The 5,665-nt window shown below is 40.6% G+C and overlaps 1 non-coding gene across 1 annotated transcript; it reads left to right on the top strand.

Annotated features, from left to right (window-relative positions):
* The first annotated feature begins 4,174 nt into the window (after nt 1–4,174).
* LOC128070684 (small nucleolar RNA SNORA12) lies at nt 4,175–4,322 on the top strand. Its single transcript, XR_008201658.1, has one exon. It is a non-coding gene; the product is annotated as a small nucleolar RNA SNORA12 (small nucleolar RNA).
* The last annotated feature ends 1,343 nt before the right edge of the window (nt 4,323–5,665 follow it).

Genomic DNA, 5,665 nt, shown 5'->3' with positions numbered 1-5,665 from the left:
AAATTACATCTTTGAAAGAATGTCTCTTTCTATCTTTGGAGGGCCTACCCCAAAGTAGGTACTCATTAAATAAGGCAGTACATCTGAGACATGGAGGACAAATATATTACCAACGTATTAACATTTTTTTTGCCTAAAAAGAAAACAGTAGCGGACTTCCCTGATGACCCAGTGGTGAAGAATCTGCCTGCCAATGCAGGAGACACGTGTACTATCCCTGGTCTGGGAAGACCACATGCCCACATGCTGCAGGGCAACTGAGCCCATGCACCACAACTACTGAGCCTGAGCTCTGCAGCCCGGGAGCCACAAATACCGAAGCCCGGGAGCCTAGAGCCAGTGCTCCACAACATGAGAAGCCCCCACAATGAGAAGCCTGTGCACCACAACTAGAGAGCAGCCCCCTCTCACTGCAACTAGACAAAGCCAGCACACAACAGAGATGATCCAGTGCAACCATAATTAAATAAATAAATAATTTAAAAAAAAGAGTTACCTAAATTTTCCCCAAATCTATTTATGCCCATTGTACTTGTGATTGGAAAGATATCATTTAATTAAATGTTATATAAATGATGAGAAGGTGAAGGTGAAGTCGCTCAGTCGTGTCCAACTCTTTGGGACCCTGTGGACTGTAGGCTACCAGGCTTCTCCATCCATGGGATTCTCCAGGCAACAATACTGGAGTGGGTTACCATTTCCTTCTCCAGGGGATCTTCCTGACCCAGGGTTCGAACCCAGGTCTCTTGCATTGGAGGCAGACGCTTTAACCTCTGAACGACCAGGGAAGCCCTAAAGAAACGAAATTGTTTTATAAAGAAAAGATAGTCATGGGATTTTTAGCCTCCAATTAAAATAAATAATTTTTTAAAAAAAACTCATAAAAATAAAATAAATTGTTATTAAATTAGGTGAGAACAAGACTACTGTAAAAGATAGGGACAAAATTCCCCCAAATCTAGGATTCCACACGCAGAGTGTTTTCAGAGTATCTCAACTTTTCACTTCATTTAGAATCCACCAAAAATGGAAACCAGAGACATTGCCTATATGTATGCCTGCACAGTGGTAAGGAATCTGCCTGCCAATGCAGGAGACATGGGTTTGATCCCTGGGTGGGGAAGATCCCCTGGAGCAGGAAATGGCAACCCACTCCAGTATTCTTGCCTGGAAAATTCCAAGGACAGAGGAGATTGGCAGGCTGTAGTCCATGGGGTCTCAAAGAGTCAGACATGACTCAACGACTAAGCATACATGTAATGAAGAAAACAGAGAGCTCTAATCAGTGGCCCAATTAAAGCATCAACAACTTAATACCATATTTATTTTAAATTTACATAAAATATTTAGTGTATATATTTATCACTTTTTAAAACAAGTCTCCATTTTAACCATTTTATTTCTCAGTTAATCAACCCACTGGTCTGTACTGTATAGGGTAAGAAGTCTGTCTTCTGTGCTTCCTGGTGATTATAACTCTCTCCTACCTCATATAATGAAGAAAACCCTACAAAACTCTTTGATTAATGTTTCATTTTTGTCTTGAATTCCATGTGTGATATTTAAGAAAATCTTTTCAATTGTCATCCTAAGGAAAAGTGTGATAGTCAAATGGAAAAGCATTTATGAGGCAAATCTGTGTACAAGTCTTAGCCATCTCTCTCGAAGGCTTATCCAACTCTGCCCATTTCTGGGCAACTGAGAAAGTTGTAGAGAGTGAGTCTGCCATCTTTGCTATCTCTAAGCAGGTCCCACATGGCCTTCAGGTATCACAAACCTCTAGCAACCCGAAGAGTCTGGCAGGATTTAGGGTGGAGAGCCTTGAAAACAGCTTCCCAGGTGGCGCTAGTGGTAAAGAACCTGCCTGCCAATGAAGGACACATAAGAGACCTGGGTTCAATTCCTGGGTCCAGAAGATCCCTTGGAGGAGGAAAGGGCAACCCACTCCAGTATTCTTGCCTGGAGAATCCCATGGACAGAGGAACCTAGCTGGCTACAGTTCATAGGGTCGCAAAGAGTCAGACACCACTGAAGCAACTTAGCACTCATGCACGCCTTGTAAACAGTGATCATGTCTTTGTTGCTGTTGTTAATAATAATAATGTCAATAAATTTAGAGGCTGGAGTCAAGCTGAAGTTGGTTCACCCAACACTGATCTATGATTCAAAGGCTGAGTTGAAATTCACTCATTCTACTAGATGACCTTAGATGGACAAATTCAGGACTCTCCCCGGACAAGGAGAATACAGAATAAACAGCGATTTAAATTTCTTTCACTCATTCAACAAACATTTACAAAGCATCTACAGTATGTCAGGAGCCAGGTATCTAAGATAAATGTGATAGCCTCCACTCTTAAAGAATGTAGAGCAAAAAATATATATGTAGGGCAAAAGAAGAAGTGAAGTCACTCAGTCATGTCCGACTCTCTGCGACCCCATGGACTGTAGCCTACCAGGCTCCTCAGTCCATGGAATTTTTCAGGCAAGAGTACTGGAGTGGGTTGCCATTTCCTTCTCCAGGGGATCTTCCTGACCCAGGGGTCGAACCCATGTCTCCTGAATTCCAGGCAGACGCTTTACTGTCTGAACCACCAGGGAAGCCCAAAGTTTTTTTGTAGGGCAAAGTTTTTTTTGTTGTTGTTTTTTTTTTGTTTTTGACTGTGTCATGCAGCTTGTGAGATCTTAGTTCCCTGACCAGAGATGGAACCTGTGTCCCATGCAGTGGAACCACAGAGTCCTAACCACTGGACCACCAGAGAATCCCCCTCCCTTTTTAGGGCAAACTCTTAAAAGATTGAGGTTTTTTAGGAAATATGATGGTACTGTTAAAAATTCTAATCACACTAGTTTTTGCTTTCAAAAGAATTATTTAAATTCTTCTATATTTTTTTGTTTCTATCTTAATGGAATGAGGCTGAAGCTGAAGCTCCAATACTTTGACCACCTGACGTGAAGAGCTGGCTCAGTGGAAAAGACGCTGTTGCTGGGAAAGATCGGAGGTAGGAGGACAAGGGGACAACCGATGATGAGATGGTTGGATGACATCACTGACTCAATGGACATGAGTTTTAGCAATCTCCCGGAGATGGTGGAGGACAGAGAGGCCTGGCATGCTGCAGTCCATGAGGTCACAAAGAGTCGGACATGACTGAGCGACTGAACTGAACTGAACTGAACTGAAGGTTTCTCAATTTTGGCATTATTGATATTTAGTGACTGTACAACAACAATGGAATGAGGAAGACAGATTTGAAACATGTTTCCTTTTTGTCCTGGGTCATTCTTTCCAATTTCTAAAATTCCTTTTCTCTTTCTCTATATGGTGTGGGTGTGTGTGTGTGAGGGAGAGGCAGACAGACAGAGACAGAGAGAGACAAAGCGGCAGGGGGGTGATTTATAGTTTTTGAAAAGACAGAGAACTTAAAAAATGTCCTAATACCTGGGGCAAGATTGAAATAAAGAGTATGTTTTCACATTATGAGGTCTCATTGTGAGCATGGGGCAAGATTAATTTTAGGCAAGATCTTGTATATTCTTTTCTCCATGGTATTTGAAAGCTGGCTTCAAGTCCCTTAGAAGAAAGAACCAAAAAACCCCAGTAAGATTCCTTTTCTCCCCGTAGTTTCCAGCCTAGGAAGACCAAGGGAAGCCCAGGTTTCACACACCCCCAAGTCCAGCCTCTTACTCCCATCTATTCTGTGTGCGATTTGAGCTGTTGAGGTGAGCCTGTGAGTGCCCAGATGCTTGATAGTCAAGGCTTGCTTTAAAGGACTGCAGTGAGTGGGACTCAACAGTTCAGGCAGAGACTTTAGTGTCTTCAAGAGACTCAGATTCAGTTGTATCAGGAATGGAGCATGTGCTCCACCTGTCAACTTTCAGAGGAAGAACAATCAATCAGCACACTAGCCTGTAGCAGTGATGACACCTGTTAATTGAGTTCGGAGGACATGTGACCCGTGGATCAGTCTCCCACACAGTTTGCAAAGGAGACAAAGACTGTTGAGTTAGCTGAAGGCTGTGCAAATCAATACCTGTTCCTGTAATATTAGGATTCATGTGCAGAAATTACAGAGGAATAAGAAGAAAAAGGCCTAATTGTGTTTTGGAACAAAAAGTGGAACTGTAATATCTACTTTCCCTTTAAGTAAGTGGCTTAGAAAAATGTTCAGATAGTTGTGGTGGTTTTCTTTTTGACACTTGTGCTGAACTTTCAAATGGTTCCGACTCTGCTACAGATATTGGACAGGAGTTGCCAAAGATTTAATGGCAAAGAGATCTCTTTCCAGCCTTTCCTGAATCAGAGATTGGCTCTCAAAGATGGCAGAAAAAAAAATGTTCAGATAACTAAACTTCAGAAATGTGGAGGGTTCTAAATTGTTTAATTTCCTTCAAATAAAGACCAAATATGGGACTTTCCTAGTGGTTCAGTGGTTGGGACTCTGTATTCCCAATGCAAGGGGCCCTGGATCCATACCTGTTTGGGGGACTAGACCCCACATGCCATAACTAAGAACCTGAATGCCTAAACTAAGATCCAGTGTGACCAAATTAAAAAAATAATATAATAAAAATTAAAAAAAAAGACTAAATATTCAACATACAGTTATGTTGTTTCTATTAATTTTTCTTTCTTCTCTTATGGCCTACACACCAATCAACAGATTTTCATAGAACCCCTACTATGTGCCAGGCTCTGTGAGTGGTCCATAGGAGCAAGCCCACCAGGAAGTCCTGGGATACAGTGCAAGAAGTAAGGGCTTTGGAATTAGATCTTGAGCTAATAAAAATTTCATGGTGAAAGTATTTTATGCTACTGACTTAAGTATTTTATGCTACTGACTTAATGATCCAGAGGAAGAGAGGAAGATCAATCATTAGTATAAAATGACTTTACATAGAATTTTGAAATAGCAGAAAGAACTAGGCTAACCACGTTATTTCCTACCAGGTTACTGTAGGGGATCCCGGTTTTAATGAATAAATAAAAATGATATGTAATTATTGTATCAGTTGCTTGTATCTAAGTGAGTGCTTCTGGAGTTACTTGATGATGCTTAAAAATCTTTGGTCTCTGAAGTGTATAATGTCTCCTTGACTCTTACCTATATTATTAATTTGCAGATCAAAGTTAACTTGGTGCTCTGCAAATGAAGAAACTTCACATAAACGAGATTTCACAGGAAAAATTTAAATCCATATAATTTGTAACAGAACTGCAATATATTTTGAGGAAATGTGTCAACTATCTAAAAGAGACATTATGACTTAAAGCAGCGTTATGTGATAGAACTTTCTGAAGTGATGGAATATTCTGTATCTGCAGTGTCTCAATAAGGTTGCCACTAGCTCCCTGTGACTACTGAGCACTTGAAATGTGGTTAGTACAAGTGAGAAACTAAACTTTACATGTTTGGTTAGTGGCTACCTTATTTGTTGGTGTAGGTTTAAAGAAACAGTGAAACTGGATCCCAAGAATCTGAATTTCAGCCCTCTCCTTTTTACCTTGGACAATTTATTTAGCCTCTCTGAGCCTCAATTTTCACTTGAAAATGAGAATATAAATAATATCTATAAATAATATCTAGAGGTACTGAGATAATGTTCAAGCATTCTCTTACTTCCAGAGTAAGTGCCAATCGAGTACTAAAGTTAAATATGTGGA

The sequence above is a fragment of the Budorcas taxicolor genome, chromosome X (assembly GCF_023091745.1).
Source record: "Budorcas taxicolor isolate Tak-1 chromosome X, Takin1.1, whole genome shotgun sequence".
NCBI lineage: Eukaryota > Metazoa > Chordata > Mammalia > Artiodactyla > Bovidae > Budorcas > Budorcas taxicolor.
This window is presented reverse-complemented; position numbering and strand designations above follow the sequence as displayed.